This window comes from Zeus faber, assembly GCF_960531495.2.
Source record: "Zeus faber genome assembly, chromosome: 12".
Taxonomy (NCBI): Eukaryota; Metazoa; Chordata; class Actinopteri; order Zeiformes; family Zeidae; genus Zeus; species Zeus faber.
The window spans coordinates 28,625,002-28,642,560 of record NC_137196.1 but is presented as its reverse complement, the minus strand read 5'-3'; the positions used below and the strand labels follow the sequence as shown (position 1 = coordinate 28,642,560).

Here is a 17,559-nt window from a genome sequence, read left to right as displayed (position 1 = left end):
GTTCTGCCTGCTGGCTGAAGGGGGAGGAGGCATGGAGGAGGAGAGGAAATGGGGGAGGGGCCAGGGTGAGGACTGGGGGAGGGATGGAGAGAGAGGTGGATAGATGGAGGGAGAGGGAAAGGGAGAGAGAGAGAGAAAGGGAGGATTAGTGTCAGCTGTCATTAGGCGCAGATGACACACAAGGAGGTAATCGGCTCTCTCTCTCTCTCTCTCTCTCTCTGTCTGTCTGTCTGTCTCTCTGCATGTCGCTCTCTCTGTCTCTCTCTCTCTCTCTCACACACACACATTTTATTAACATGGGAAACATACATTTACAATGGGTTACAAAAGGAAAGTCATATAACGAATAAAAAGGTAAATGTCGCATTTAAAAGGATATCTAGACACATATGTACAGATAAAAACATAAACACTGCAGTTTTTATGTTTACACGTCTCTGTATTTCACTCTATATTCTTAAGTATGCTTATTTTACTTTTATTACTATATATTTTACCTTTTTAACTGAAGATGTTTTATATTTATTTTAAGTTTGTGTATGTGTATATGTGTGTGTGGGTGTATACACCCACACATGTGTATATATATATGTATATATATGTGGATACAGTATATGTGTATACATGTGTTTATATATGTGTGTGTGTGTGTGTGTGTGTATAGAAACTTCTCAGTTAAAACGGTAAACTAAATAATAAGAAAGAGTGAAATACAAAGAGAAACGTGTAAACATAAAAACTTATAAATGTTAATACCTTAAAAAAAACAACTTTCAAATAAAATTCTCTCTCTGTCTGTCTGTCTGTCTGTCTGTCTCTGTCTGTCTCGCTCTCGCACCTAGCGCGTGTGATACGCACGTGGGGGGGGCGTCAGCCTGGGAAGTGCGTACGTGCGCGCACCCACCGACCCACACACACGCACACACGCACGCACGCTCACGCACGCACGCACGCACGCCCAGCTGATGCGCGCCCCCGCGGCTCGCCGAGCGGCGCTGCGTTGACTCGGCTCCGCGCCGCCTGTGGACACCAGTCGAGCCGGGCGGCATGGGGGCGGGCGGCACCGCACCGGGGACACGGACCGGCGGCTCACGGGCACGGCAACGGTAAGTGCGAGGCCCCGTCACCCGGTCGCAGAGGCGCCCCGTGCGCGCCTCGCACCGGCTCGAGGTCCGAGGCGGGGAACGGCACCGGAGCGAAACGCGCGTCGGCGGCGCGGCGGTGTCGAGTCACCGGTCGCGGTGGACTTTGGTACCGTGATGTTGTTGTTGTTGTTGTTGTTGTCGTTGTCGTTGTCGTTGTTAGTGGTAGTGCTGTGGCTAATGCTGTTGTTGTTGTTGTTGTAGTTGTTGTTGTTGTTAGTGGTAATGCTGAGGCTATTGCTGTTGTTGTTGTTGTTGTTGTTGTTTACTACCGGAACGCCATCTACACGCTGTTTAAACGAGTTAGATGAACTTAAAAAAAACCAAAAACAAAAAACCAAAAACCACCCAAAACAAACGGCTTCAAATGTTAAAAAAAAGAAACCAAACGACGGCTTTTCTCGTTTCACTAAAACTAGAAATGAGATGAAAAACTAGAAATGAAAGTGTTGAGAACCACTGTGCGACGTTAGATTCCCCCGCGGCGCGTTGAACGACCGGAGCCGCGGCGCCGCTGTGAAGGGTTAATTAGGGCGCGCGTACACACACACACACACACACACGCGCACACACGCACGCGCACACACACACACACACACACACGCACACGCACGCACGCGCACGCACAGTTTCTCTGAGTCAGCGACTCTGCCGCCGCTCGCCGCGCCGCTCGCCGCGCCGCTCGCCGCGCCGCTCGCCGCGCCGCTCGCCGCGCCGCTCGCCGCGCCGCTCGCCGCGCCGCTCGGGCTCGGAGACGCGGCTTCGTCAAGCGGCACCAGAGCAGGACCTGGGCTCTGCTCGACGCAGCGTTCGATCAGAGACGAAGGAAGCAGAGAAACGTGGAGCTTGCTCGGCGGCGGCGGTGGCTGGGGGGGCACTCACACCCTTTTTACTGCTCAGAGTACAAATACTCTGTCTCACAATGACTCTAGTAACAAGTGGGGGTAACCAACTGACGTTTACTTCAGTAAAAGTACTTATGTATTAGTACATTTAAAGTATGAGTACATATGTATTTGTATATTCAAAGTATATGAGGACTTGTGCATTAGTACATTTAAAGTTTATGAGTGCTTTGGTATTAGTACATTTAAAGTGTATGAGCACTTGTGTATTCGTACATTTAAAGTATATGAGTACTTTAAATGTATTAAAAGTACTTGTAACATCCAGTGCCCTGGTATAACAGAGCCTAGAATACTCCATAAAGTACTACTGTACACGTATATTTCCGCAGGAGAAAAAGTGCAGGTTCTTGTTTTGCAGTGGAAGAAAACTCAGATGGACAGTCTCAACGTAAAGCGAGGAGTTGCTTAAGGTGGAGTTGCTTAAGGTGGAGTTGTTTAACGTGGAGTGATTTAAGGTGGAGTAATTTCATGTGGAGTTATTTAAGGTGGCGTTTATGCGACGTTGACTGAAGGGACGTTCCCCGAGTGCGTCCACCGTGATCGAATGCTGGACTGAAGGCAGCGTCTCGGGTCGGAGGCCCTCGGTGGAGCTAAACTAATCAGTTTGTTTAGAGTGACTTTTGGACCTCTGGGCCGGACAATGTGCCGGTTCCACTGTGCGCACTGTAGTGGCAGCTCCTCACGCGGGCGGGCGTGGTGTTTGATTGGAGCAGGCCAGGCGCTCAGTGGATGCTTTATTATTAATATAAGTATTAGTATTAGTATTTTTATTTTTGTGTGAATGTGCGTCCATTTACTCATCCTAAATATTCCAACTACATTTCCACTGTCAGTACTCGCAGCGAGTGCCCAGCCTCCGGCCTTTGAATGCATCTGGTGCATGGAGCTTGTTTTCTAGACTGTTTGCTCCCATGTTGTTGGATCACTTGGCCAAATGAAATGGGCAAATGGATTCTGGTTGTGATTTTAGTTCAAGCTTCATTGATCTACTCAGGAAATGGAACCCTCCCCCTCCTTTGCTGTCCCCATTCTGATGAGCAGAGAAGGGGGCTCCCGGTGATGGCTGTTCTAGAGCCGGGAACTAACTTCCACCCGCTCGACGGGGAGTAGAACCCCTGACGCCACGGGCACGCTGCACGACTTTCTGAGCGGTCAGATCGCTGCACTGTTCACACGACACAACTTTCTGTCTTGTGATGGGGAATCTTTCAGTCTTGTGGTTTCAAACTTCATGACTGATCGGTGACAGGGGGCCAGGCATCACAAGATCCTTCACCGGGAACAACCCCAGACAAGTCTGTCGGGTCTCCAAAGTACGTTTTGACGCGAGAAGTGACAACGGAAATGACGCCATACCGTCCGCAGGAAAGGACCATTTGTTTTTTATTTGTTTCTTGATCACTGTAAAAAAAAAACCAAAAGAAAAAAACACAATAAAAGCAGAATTTAAACAGGAAATGTGTTGAAAACCCAGAGAAAAAAAGTAAAAGAGGTATGTTGTGTGTTTTTGGCTGCGGCACCACACGCCCGTGGGGGCGTCGCGGCGCGCTACGATCTGCCTCCTATCTGGGGCTTTGCCCGGCCATCTCCAAAAACCCGCCGGCGAGTGGAAAATCAGGCTAAAATCTCGTATTCTGAACTCGGCTTAACCCGGCCAGCGTTGGTGCCTCGCTCTCCCCCATTGAGTTACGCTCAAGGTGGGGTCCTGTCGAAGGCCCTGGGGTCAACGTGGGGTCCTCCAAGACGTCGGCACCATTACGATTTCTTTGCGCCATCCTGCTGGGGTCTCGCACTAACTTTTAGGAGCGGTCGCCAAAGTGGGCAACCATAACATCAGCTGTTGGTTGCCAAGACTGACAGAGCGTGGGAATTTTATATCGCTTTATGATTGAGGGACCCCGCATGATGCACCGGGAAAACTCATTTTCCTCTGGAGAAGGTTAAAAATCCCTTATTTTTTTTGTTTTAACTTATGAGTGGTTGATAACGGGGCAGCCCGATCGCGTGACAGGGTTGACGATCAAATCTGGTTGCCCCGGCAGCCATTAATGCCAGGCCCTGTCCTCCTCATAGCCGGTTGTAGATGTTCCAATCAGCGCCTCTACCTGCATGCTCATAACATCCGCATTAGTGATGGATGTTTCTCAAATATGCCATGCGTGCCGGTAGTTTTCAAAGGCAGCAAAAAGTCATCCCCTGAATACTGTCAAATGATCAAGACTGAGGTATTTGTCCCAGAGTATTATGGTATTTGATTGAGTCGGTGCGGCCCGGCCCCACCGCCACCCCCTCTCACTGCCAGTTACCCTTGGTGGGACCGTAATGGCCGACGTGCAAATGTAAGATAGCCTTGTCAGAGAGGGGGAGGGGGAGGTGTCTTTGACAACAAACAAATCCACCGTCTCTCCGGCTATCTCCCTCTCCCTCTCCCTCTCCCGCTCTCTCCCTCCCCCCGCTCTCTCTCTTTCACTGGTGTTCAAGAGCTTTCCTGCGTCACTGGCTGTGCTTAACTTGTTGAGGCAGTGGTTTTCCAGGCACGTGTTGTGTCGAACAGCCGCGTTTTGAACCGTCCTGCACATCATGAACATGTACGGTCGCCCAGCCGTCCTTGAGTGGGGTCTTGTGTTTGCGTTCCACCGTGCACCGGGCAGGGCAGTGGAGGGCGACTGGAAACATGGTTATAGCTGAAAGATGAACTGAGAAGGGGATAAAAAAAATAAAAAATAAAAGAAAAGGACTCGGCAACCTGTTCTTGAAATCGTAATTTCTCAAAAAAACAACAAAAAAAAACCAAACAAATAGAAATCTGACTGAATTCAAGCCAATAATCCAGGAGAATTAATTTTCTGAGAAATGAAAGTCATTAAAAAAAAAAAGGGCCCGAAACTCTTGTGAGGATTATTTTGAGAATGATTTGAGTATTGCTTGGAGTGTTCTCAAGACTTAATCATTTAATTCTACACGGATACTTGAAGAGAGGAAATGAATGAACATCATCTGCTGAGTAATGACAGTGGTCCTTCAAGGTCTAACATAAGGACTGATGAAACTGAGGCTAATAAATAACTTATTTTTATTAAATGCATTTTGCTAGTTAGTTTTTCATGATCACTATTGCATTGTCTTCTATTGATACAAAGCACTTTGAGTTGCATGTTCTGTATGGTTAATGATATTAGAGTCCGGGACCGCAACAAAGACACCGCCAGATTACTTTCTATACATTATTGTACTTTAGAGAACAGGAGGCTCTCTTATTCCAACCTGTGGCCTTAATGATCCGGTGTGTTTAAAATGCGGTTGCAAGGCAACCGTAATTGGTGCTCCACTCGAGTGAGAGGGTGAATCACTGAGATAGAGACAGAGTGAGTGGGAGACGTGCATGTGTGGAAGTGATGGTGTGTGTGTGTGTGTGTGTGTGTGTGTGTGTGTGTGTGTGTGTGTGTGTGTGTGTGTGTGTGTGTGTGTGTGTGTGTGTGTGTGTGTGTGTGTGTGTGTGTGTGTGTGCGCGCTTACAATTGAGTTGGCATCCGGGTCTGGCTTGTTCAATCGTATTGATCGTGCTCCATAGTCGATGCACTCCCGTGTTGTATGGCGCTTCGGATGGAGGGGTGAGGGGCTGGGGGGGTTAGGTTGGAGGGGGTGAGGATGGAGTGGCTGGGGGGGTGGGGGCAGCGTTAGAACAAACAAGTCTCTAAACATGGAGTCTCTGTGTTGACTTAACCTGCGATTCATCAGCATCCACCTGCACCACCTCCGAGCGGCAGCAGTCCATTCAGTGGGTGCAGTAAACGCTGTTTTAATACTGTTACCAATACGTTTAAAGTACGGACATTAACAAATAATCGACTATCGATGAATCAAAAAATGTAATTGATAATTGATCTTAGAGATAAAACTGAATGGTGTGGGATCTTGTTGTAATTGTACCAAGGGGAGTCTTTGGGGTGCAGGGTGGTTGGAGAATAAAAATACTCAGGGAGTAGTAGGGGCAGGGGGCGGTCGATTAAAGGTGGAGTAGGACGTAGTAGTAGCAGTCGACATAGACGGAGGCTTCCAGAAGAAAGATGAACCACAAACATGGCTGCACGTAGAAAACGGGAGCTTCTCGATGCCGAGGAGGAAACTATGTGTTTGTTGTTGCTCAACAACTAATGCTGCGTTCAGAGAGAACACGGTCGACGGGAACAGGATAACTGCACTTTCTGAACGGTACAGGGGGAGGGAAAGAAAAAACAGGAGCGAGGGGGAGGTACGACGGCAAAACCAAACAAGCAGTATGTTGCTATGGTGATGACTCCAATAAAACATATTAAAATAAATCATTTTGTGTCTGTTATTATCTATAAGAATTTTATTAATGTCATGTAATTGTATTAGCGTGTCCTTGTCCACATCTGCACCAGATTTAATCTACAGCGTAACATCTGGCTCATTCTGTCACGGAGGACGGAAAAAAAGTTAAAATGTTGAACTCGCACAAAGATGGGTCGTAAAATATTCCTGTTTGCACGAACTAGCTCAGCGGGTCTTGCCGCGAACTTCTCCGTTTTAAAATGAAATTAAATGAAATGAGAAAGGCTCCTCTCGTGCCAAGACACAAAATCTCGGAGGTCCGCGACGTCGTGCGTCCCCACGCCCCAGGGAGCCACCGCCTGGCACCGTCGCTAACTTTTACGTTGTCACTTAATCGACGACTGTTTGTGAAGGTTAACAGCAGGAAATTCCTTAAGATTTGCATCCCTAGTTCAAAGTACGGATTACCACTTTAAACTGATATTGAGTTTAAAGTGGTAATCCGTCCAGTTATTTTGTTAAAAAAATCGCATATGTGACATTCATCCAGTATTGATTTCGCTGAAGCGGCCGTTCACTTCTCATCTGCGTTCTGCATGTGCTCCTATTTCTACATGCAGTTTGGGATTGTTGGTGGCGGAGTCCGCCGCCTTTCCGAGCGTAGAATTCCCTGATCGGGGCACGCGGCAAGCAGTGAAATTGCAGCCGCGGTGAGTTGGCCGAAAAAAAAAAAAAGGACGAAAACCATCCCCACCACCCCAAGTGACCAAGAACATAAACAAACCCAGATCCATCGATCGGGAGGAGGCAGAGACTGGAGAAAAGAGAGTGAGAAAACATCCTGGTTTTGAATGGAATTAAGGAATCTTGTGGCGTCAACCTCCCTCCCGGCACAGGTGAGGTGATGGATTGAGACTTTAAAGGAAAGCAGCTGGATGCCAAACCCAGAAGAATGTTACATTTCTGTATTCCAGTCAAATATGTATTAAATGACAGTCCTTATGTTGTCTGATCTGCGTAATGGATTAGATTCATTCATCCTTCTCGCTCCATGCTGAGTTTAACACACACACACACACACACACCCTCCAGCCACTCCCCCCGCCGTTGCATTTGTGATGATATCAGTTAGATCACAGACGTTGCCGGCTCTGCCTCACTCTTCACTCATTCTTTCAACGCCGCTCGCTCCGGTCCCTCCGGTGTCCACGCCACCGCCAGATCTGCGGCGCGGCACTCCGCTCGGCCTGGTTTCCCGTGCTTTGCGCCGATCCCGACCCGAGCGACCCCGCCATTTCTCCTGCTTTTTGCACCGGTTATACGCGCCGTTTGCTGAAGCGGATGTTATGATTGCGACGTATTAAACGATAGGAGAATATATATGGAAGTACACGCACCATGTGTCTGCAGCCTGTCAACACATGCGGTGGAGAAATTAAAGGAAGGAGGAAGAACTTCACGCAACTCTGCCTGGCAACAGCACTTTCTTTATTATTCCCTGGTCACATTTTGGACTCGAAGGGCTTTTCCTTTTTTTTTTTTTTTTTTTTTAATGAAATTTCTACATAAAAATCTGAATTTAATATAACGAAATGATAAAAAAAAATTTTTTTTTTAATTATTATTCTTCGTTCAACACAATCGTTGCAACGCAGGTGTAAAGCGAATGTGTTCGTCCGTCAGTATTATAACAATACAACTTCCGGCATTAGCATTGCGCTGGGCGTCCCGTCCCGCGAGGCAGGTTTCGCCGAAGAACATCGACAGAACGGTGAAAATGGGCCCCTCTCTCGGCTTGGGGGGCACCGGGCGGCCGGCATCTGGGGCGGGGGTGTGTGTGGCTCTGAGGGGCGATGTTTAACCAATACACGGAGGTAATGAGCACAGCTCTGACTTTACGACGGATCCCACTTCACAGCACACAGACGGCTGTTTACGGTTCATTCCAGTGCGTCGGTGTCACGAAAAGTCAATGGGGGAAAGAGAGAGGCGTGGGGGGTTCAGTTCGGTCAGAGGGGGAATCTTGTTTCCAGCTTTTTATTTAACCGGTGCACTCATATCTTCCTAGAACGATGACCTCCGGGCTGGGAGGAGAGGGGAGGTGTGAAAACAAAACAACCTGCCCTGTGTACACATATAGTACACATTGGTACACACATACAGTACATATTGGTACACACACACACACACACACACACATCTGTTCGGGGGGGGTGCATCTCACTCAAGGTTGTTTGTTTTTCAAGGGTTTTCAATGAGCAGGGTTAGGGTGAGGAGATCTGGGATCACTCCAGGCAGCGGCTCACGGAGCAGAGGCAACGAGGATGAACAAAGGTTTTGAAGGATGAAAGCTTTGTGTCTGAAAGTGACGAGTAATTGTCAAATAATGCGATCGGCAAATTCAATTTTCCCTCCTTTTCTTTGTTTCATTTCATGCCACTATCACCGGATGAGTTTATAACGGTGTAATAATACATCTCTAGCGGTTGCAGGGGAGCGTTCTATCGGCTTTGAACATTGGAGCGTAAAGATGCAGGTGGGCTGTCGGTTTTCCTCAACCCAATGTGTAAACGCAAGTCATTCATATTGTTTTTAGCCCATTATCGCTGACATAATTGGTTTAAAATTCCCCTTTAATTTGGATGGAAACACAGGGTCGCGGAAGCTGTTTTTTGCAAAAAGCCTTCGATCAGCTCAGATACTTGGGATCAGCCGATTATGCAGTGACTGAGTGGACAAATGTCTCAAGTGCTGTGTTATGTATTCAACTCAGAACAGAAAGTAGGGCTGCAACAAACTGAATATGTACACAGAATGAAACGGCAAAGCCAAGCTGATCCCGCAGCCCCGCCCCCGAGCCCTTCCTGCGGGATGGCGACGGCATTCCACTGATGTTTGAATCGGTTGGAGGCGTCACCATAAACAAACGCGCTCAGTCCCCGTTGCCACGGCTTCAAATTGCAGCAACCATCGGCCTGCAGTGGTCGTAGGATGTACAGTAGATAGTTATTTTACATGACCACATGTAAAATCAGTCATTTACTGCAGCGATAAGTCACAATGAGTACATTTTGGCACAAAGTGTGTTGTCACATTGTGTGTGTGTGTGTGTGTATATATGTATATGTGTATAAATATGTGTGTATGTATGTATTATAATATTTGACCAGAATTTTTTTTAATCTAAATGATCCACCAGCACTTATTCAAATTGTGCTTGGAGGGAATTATTTCACCGGACATTATGCCCGGAGAGATTTAAATATGTCGGACTTGAATCAATTTTCCTGTGTGTGTGTGTGTGTGTGACTGTGTGTGTGAGTGTGTGTGTATGTTATCAGTCACATTAAGATGAAGTTTTGGGAACAACACCTTCTGTATTTGTACATCCGGTTTTCCAATGAAAAAGCCAAGTTCTCTGAAAACACCCCGCTGCAAAACTGAGCACAAACACTGGAGGTGTTGCAGTTGAGCTTTCTTCAGCCTTAAACTGTTTGAAAGTTTATCGCTGTAGACCAACAGATGTGTGTCTGGTAAATTCCCTGTATTTGCTTAACGTTCTCATACTGTGAAGTTGCGGGGGGTCATTTGTACGGCAGCGCCATGCACGTATCTGAATCACTGTATCGGAATCGAAGGTGGGGTGGTTGGAGGGAGAGAGCAAGGAGGAAAAACCTGTATTTAAACAGGTTGGCGACTAGGAACCACCGTGATGCCAAAACCAGCAAAAAGGTATCGAATCAAAAAGGTTAAAGCAATCATTCATTTAATCAAATTTAAATTTTATCATAAGCTTTCAAAGGACACTTAGTCTCGGCTCGAGCTGACTGATTAATTGTTTTTATTTTGCAATCACATTTGATGGAGTGCAATCATTCAAAATCCTGAAGATTTTTTTTTGTAATAATAATTTACATACACACGGATCAGCCACAACATTAAAACCATCACTAATAACACTAATATTGTGTAGCTCCCCCTGGCGCCACCAAAACAGCTGTGACCCGTGGAGGCTTGGACTCCACCAGACTCTGAAGGTGTCCTGTGGTATCTGGCACCAGGACGTAAGCAGCAGATCCTTTAAGTCCTGGAGGTTGTGAGGTGGGATCACTATGGATCAGGTTGTTCCAGCGCATCCCACAGATGCTCCATCGGATCGAGATCTGGGGAATTTGGAGGCCAAGTCAACACCTTAAACTCTTTGTCATGTTCCTCAAACCATTCCTGATCAATTTTGCAGTGTGGCAGGAAGCATTATCCTGCTGAAGGAGGCCACTGCCATCAGGGAATATCGTTGCCATGAAGGGGTGAACTTGGTCTGTAACAATGTTTAGGAAGGTGCTTCATGTCAAAGTAACATCCACATGAATGCCAGGACCCAAGGTTTCCCAAAAGAACATTGTCCAGAGCATCACACTGCCTCCATCTGCTTGTCCTCTTCCCATAATGCCTATGCATAATGTCACATGGTGTAGAATAAAACATGATTCATCAGACCAGGCCACCTTCTTCCCTTGCTCAACGATCAAGCTCTGACACTCCCGTGCCCATTGAAGGCGTTTTGGGCAGTGGACAGGGGTCAGCATGGACACTCTGACCAGTCATAGCCACACGTTTTACGTTTCTATCAAACCAGGCATTAACCTTTTCAGCAGCTTTTGTGCTACAGTAGCTGTGGGATCCAACCAGACGAGCTGGACTTCACTCCCCACCTGCATCAATGAGCCTTGGGCGTCCATGACCCTGTCGCCGGTTCACCGGTCGTCCTTCCTTGGAGCACTTTTGGTAGCTAGTAACCACTGCAGAGCGGGAACAGCCACAAGAGCTGTGCTTGTGGAGATGCTCTGACCCAGTCGTCCAGCATCACAATGTGCTCCTTGTCAAAGTGGCTCAGATCCTTACGCTGCTTCAACACATCAACTTCAACAACTGACTCTTCACCTGCTGCCTCATGCCTCATGCTGCCTCTTGCTGCCTGGTGGCACGGTGGCGATTCCCGCCTGGGGCGCTGTTGGTACCGTGCTCCGGTGGGTTATCTCCCAAATAGGAGCCTTTCTGTGCGGAGTTTGCATGTTCTCCCCGTGCTCACATGGGGTTTCCTCCACCTCACGTCAGTAAGGACCCCCCTCAAAAACATGCACGCATCATCGTCTGACCAGCGATGGACACTTATCACCTGGTCCCCGGGCTATTTATATTTTCTCAAAATACTTAAGCAGTAGTCTATTCATTAATTCCATGAGTGAAAATCTGCAAATAAATAAATGAACATTATTCCAAAGCAGCATTCTTGGGTTGTCAGTGTTTAACAGGAGGTTTCGCACTAAAACTGCCCTAGGATGCATTGGGGCCCGGCCTGCGCCAGAAGGGCCCCCAGGGTCGAGATGGAGCCGGGGTTTTAACTCTGACGCAGTGGGAAGTAGGTCCCTGACAGAGGTCGGCTCCAGCGCTCCTCATTTTCTCTGGGAATTGATTATTTCAGTCTGCCGCCGAGTGGAGGCTGGCGGACTTTGAAAGCCCTGACATTGAGGCCGGGAGGAAAACGTTTGTGAAGTCAGTGACACCACGGCAGGTGGATGCCGGCTGGTCTCCGGCTGATGCTCGTCTAAACTGAACGAGCTCCCGGACCCAACGCATCTCGCTTTTGTGAAATTACGTTTGAAGCTTTGTTTTACTGTGATGTCGTGTGTAACCCATCACGCCTGCAGTGATGGGTTACACACATACATTTTTGGCCACGTATTACACACATTATTTGTGACCCACGGCGGTATTGTCGCGCATTTCGAAATTTGCCAGGAGTCGCAAAATAAGTTGAAAAACCCTTTCTAGAAGGAAAATTCGATTTTTACAGGTTTGTGTTCCTTTGTGTGTGTTTTTTTTTTTATCTCTCCACGTATTTTCAAAACCCAGTTTCATTCATAAATAGTAGATGAACGTTAAACTGTGGAGTAGACTATTCCTGTTAGATTACATGGGGAAACACAGTTCACTGAGACGCTGAACAGCGCTGAACAACGCCGATCGATCGGTTCCTTTAAAGCGACCGTCCAGGTGAAGATCATTCCTCCATATTCCATGTGATGTGAAGTCAAAATGTGAAAAAGTTTTGATAGAGTTCAACCTTTAAATGTTCCGTGTTTTATACACACACCTGGATTCATTGTTGTGTAGGCGGCGTAGCACGCAAAGAAGAAAAGCTGACGTCACTTCCTTAAACAAGATGCGGAGCCTGCGGAAAACTTTGAAGGTGATTATCACAGAAGCACAGTTTGCCACACCCTTGTCATTAAAAAGCCATAGCTTTAAAAAAGATTTGCTTGATTTGCACAAGTGACCCCTTGTTTTGAAGCTTTGATTCTCCACTTTCAAATGACGTGAAAAAAAAAAATAAAGTGAAACGGCACCAAAAGTATCTTAAATCTGTGGTGGGCCACATTTTATCTTAATATAACATCAAATCTATTGCATATGACGTGGGGAATCTTCATCAGCATAATCCATCCCTCCAGGAAATTGCGATCTCTGCAATGTTTTCAAGTGCTTCCGATTGTGGAAAACTCCCGCGAATTTCCACATTAAGTGGCCAAATCAGCAGGGCGCTTAATTTGTCGCCTATTCCCCAAATAAGACACAGCCTGCATCACCGCCGTTTACTGCATTAAAAGCAAAGCCCATGGTCCTTTATGTCTACAAAATAAAAAAGACGAGTACGAAAATTCTTCCATTTGTTTCTGAGACTTGCAGAATGCATATGATCATAGGACGTCATTACTTGGGAATCTGGAGGTTTTGCCATTTCAAGTCATTTTTGGTCACAATCCCCCAAAAAAACCCTCCGGGAGGAAGTGCGTGATGTGCATGTTTTGTTATTTCAGCAGGACTAATGAGTTGGGTTCAGCGTCTGGTACCAGGTCAAATTCTGTGCTCATCTTCACCGTGCGTTAGACAAACAGCTCATGGAGGAGTTTCCACGGAAACAAACAGCCGAGATGTAAACAGAGATTGGCCGTGCCCACACCACATAAACAACAAAAGTCACAACCATGGGAACACACAGATCCTGTAAACACATACACACAGTCAAACACACAATCTTTCTCTCTCGCACACACCAACCAACACAGGTGTGTAAACAGTGCATACATAGAGAGACACACACACACACACACACACACACACACACACACACACACACACACACACACACACACACACACACACACACACTTCATTGGGTATAAGCCAGTGTTTTTAATCCCTCCATACGGCTGGTGTTAAATCTTCTGTGTTGTCGTGGGGACTCTGGTGGGGTCTCCTATGGTACCTGGACCTCCTACACCGGCCTTTAGTAGTATTATTGTTTTTGTTCTGGGTTAGTTTTTATTTTTTCCTAGGCATTTTGCCGGCTGAAAGTGCCTGGCGCACAGCAACCGCCGAACCCACAGACACGAATGAAGCGTCAACGTAATCGGGGCAGTCCAAATATTTTGTGGTCCAAGTTTGATCCACAGCAATCTATATTTGGTGCAGAAACTACAATTAGTCAAAACGTTTTTCTGAAGGATGCTGAGCCAACGTACCGGAAGTAGCCGAACGAAGGGACCTGGGTTGGCGGCGCGAGGCAGGCTAGGGTGGTGGAGCGTGGCGCTTTGTGACGTCATCATCCGGCGAGGTGCTGCAGTCTAGACTCCATCGGTGCGTATTTTGTTGCTTCGCGCAGGAGCTGAGCCGGGTCCAGACGAGAGACAGCAGGAACTGATGCTGCGTTCCAGGGGAACTCGGAAAATTGTAATTTGGCTCGTTGGGAAGTGATGCTGCGTTTCACAGGAACTCTGAAAACCGTAATTTGTGACTAATGCAACTAAGCTGGACCCCGTGCATTGCTGCCTGCAGCTATATTTATAATTGTTATTATTATTATTATTTATCAAAGAGAATTTAACTCTCGGAACGGGATATAAACATCTACAAATGATGATAAAGATAAGCATATAATAGGATCGTTCTATGTATGCATCATTTTCCTCATCATCTGCTGGTTTCTCGTTTGGGAAATTAAACATCGCCATCACGTCTCCAAGTCAATAGTACATTCGTATTGTTAGAATCTCTGTTTGAAAATGTATTATTTCCATCCCGATGGGATGAAGATGAAATATCAAATGACTTCCCAGCGCTTGGTTCAGTGTCGGTCGTGGTTTCCCCCTGACCACTGCTGCTACCAGCAAACCGCATTTTGGAGACAAGTCGTCAATGGTTACGATCTTGCCGTCGCCATGTTGGACAACAACTGCTGTTGACAACAACAGTCAGATTGAAGCACGGATTCCATACCCCTTTCATTCTATATTTAAAGGTCTGTTGTTCTGTCGCCCTGCCTCTCTGTGCTGTTCTTTGTTGCGAGTGTTAATCCATATCGACAGTTTACCGACCACAAATTCACCTCGGCTGCCTTACACTCCCAGGCGCATTCTTGCCGGGAAAGGGCGGACCCCGCCACCAACGATGGAAACCGCATCCACTGTAGGGGCAGCACACGCAGAACTCTAGTACACTGAAACGGCTCTTTCTTAAAACTGAGATTTCAGCTGAATGTATTCTCCTGGATGACCCCTTTGAAGAGACACCTTGACCGGCGACCTTCCAGACGCGGGACGGTCGCTCCAAACAAACGACGCACGACGGCGCTTGCAGAGACATTTCATACCACAAATACAGTTCTCGTCCGTCATCAGTTATGGACTCCTCCCGGTGTAATGGGGAGCTGGAAAGCAGAGCGCCGCCAGTCGTTACGCTAGCAGGTTTTCCATCTTCCTTCCATCTCTGTCGCACTGACCTGCATCTGTCAGTAACCTAACCCCTCCTCCATCCTGCTACAGGTCAACCCTGCGCTCTGTACCTTGACAAAGGCACTCCTTGAGGCCACAGGTGGTCACTGCAACCTTGTTTTGTTCTTTCTCCTTCTCCTTGCGTTGGAAGGCGGAATACTTCGGGGCGGGGTGCAGGCCAACGGCCCCATCGGTTGGTTCGTGCGTCTTGCCGAGGCCGGTTTCCTTATCTGCTCTGGAGAGTACCTGCCGCAGGCCGCGGCTCCCAGCGGCGTCCGCTCAGCCGTGGGCGTGGCGGCAGATTTGTCTCCGTGACATTTTTTGGAGGCAATCTCTGCAACATGCGTCACTGAAAGTCTGAAGTTCACAAGCTACACGGTCCAGGTTTAAAGTGGGTGGATTCAAAGTGGGCCGGATTACACGACCGGTTTCAAATTCCGTTTCCAACTGCTATGTTTTGTTTCCAGCATCCGGTTTTCTTTCCTCCAAAGTTTGCCTTCTTTTTTTTTGTTTTTTTTTGTTTTTTGTTGTTAATGTTCATCCATATGGACACTTCACTGACCACGACTATCTATGCTGCTTTATCCAGCATGATATCGATACCTGGAATACAACGTTGAATCAGATTTCAAGTGTCTGGTTGATGAAATAACCCCGTTTGGGTTCATTTAGGATTGTTAAAATATGACATGATGGTATTTTACCTTTTATTTTCTACACCATACACACACTGCTTAAGGTGGCCTCCTCTAAAACTGTTTGTGTTGCCCTTGGGGAGTAACTGTGCCATCGTGAAATTAGAATAATTCCTCTGCAGGAAATGGCTCTGAGTCTGAAGCTAAATGGAGGTGGAGTTTCTCCCTGTTTGAAAGGGTGGTAGTAGTTGTAGTTAGTAGCGGTTAGAGGAGGGCGGAGGCTTATTCATGCTCCACTTTTTCAGTCGGTTGAATTAAAGTCGTCTTTGCGTTAAATTTCATTTTTATATTTTATATATTTTTTTATATCTCGGTGCCAGGGAGCGTGGGATTTTTTTCATTACTATTGTTTTTAATTATATTTCGAGAATAAAATCGGCATTAAAGTATAAATAGCAACATTGAAATCCTATTATATTTTGAGAATAAAGACAACATTTGGACAATACAGACAACATTTTGAGAAAGAAAGGAGAAATGCCAATCAAAGTCTATTAAATATTAAAGTAATTCATATAAAGGCAGCAGAATAGATGCGGCAATTTGAGAAAAAAATGTATAAAAATATCAGTTAGTGCTGACACGAAGGTATCCCATTCTGAGTTTATTCTCAAAAAAATCTACTTTTTTTCTCCCCGTAATTTATGATTTTAATCCGTAAACCCCATATTATAGATTATTTCCTCGACGCCCCCCTTACCCCAAGCTGAAATGTTTTGTCCGAGTCCCAGACGCCCTGACCCCGCAGCACGACAACAAAGAGACGGCGTGGTTTTTGTTTTTTTCTGGGGGGACGGAGCCACATCAGCAGACTTTGCTCTAATTTCTTAATGGCCGCCTGGCCCCCGCGGCCCCCGGTCCTCTGCGACGGCTCAAATTGTTTTTTAAGTGGTTTTTTGCTCGCGAAGATCTCAGCTCCTCTTGATTTCGTTAGTAACGGGCCGATCTGGACGCGGGCTTTGGTTTCGGGTTGCAGCCCCTTTTTCAATTAATTTCTCTTGTGTTGGTGTGTTTTTGTGCGTTGCCATACGGGTTTTTTGGGTTGTTTTTTTTTACGTGTGGAACAAACAAGCGTTTTTAACCCAATATTTACCCATTAATTTTACCACGTCAAATTCAGCCTCTCTTCTCTCCCCAATTTAAGCTTTGATTGCGCAGGTGAGGAGAAGGGCCCTTTCGCAGCAAATAGGGGCGTGTCCGATTTCCGCAGAGATCTTATTGTCTCTCTGGCTTCCCCTTCCCAAATAATCATCAGGGCCTTTTGGAAGTCGTAGCCCGTCAACACGATGAACTAAAAATGAAAAAACAGTCGGCTGATTGTTCCCCCCGACTGCTGAGCATGGCCCGGTTGTTCTCGTTCTCACCTCCAGTTTTACCTGGGGCGGGGCCGTATTAGTGTTTATTGTCTCTTCAGTGATATTGTGTGTTTAGGGAAAGTCGCCTTTACATTTTAAATTCATGCAATTGAAACAAACAGTGATAAGAAGGTATGACGCGAGTAACGATCGCGCTCTGATGCTTCTCATGACGCTGATGTTTTATTGTGCAGAATTTGGTTGGTACTTAACACAAATTAAAAACTTTCTTCTACTGAGATAAACCTCAGCAAAGATTTTGGAAACGGAGTCCTCATTTGTGGAAAACCTCCTGCAGCCGCCCTTCGGCGCCGCCGGCGGGGCGGAGCCGG

The 17,559-nt window shown here is 46.7% G+C and overlaps 1 protein-coding gene across 1 annotated transcript in view; it reads left to right on the top strand.

Annotated features, from left to right (window-relative positions):
• The first annotated feature begins 1,071 nt into the window (after nt 1-1,071).
• LOC307237751 (nuclear receptor coactivator 2-like) overlaps nt 1,072-17,559 on the top strand; it is a 52,939-nt gene continuing 36,451 nt past the window's right edge. The window contains exon 1 of the mRNA XM_080010515.1: nt 1,072-1,106. The gene's annotated coding sequence lies outside the window, so the exon portion shown is untranslated. The remainder of the gene's footprint in view (nt 1,107-17,559) is intronic.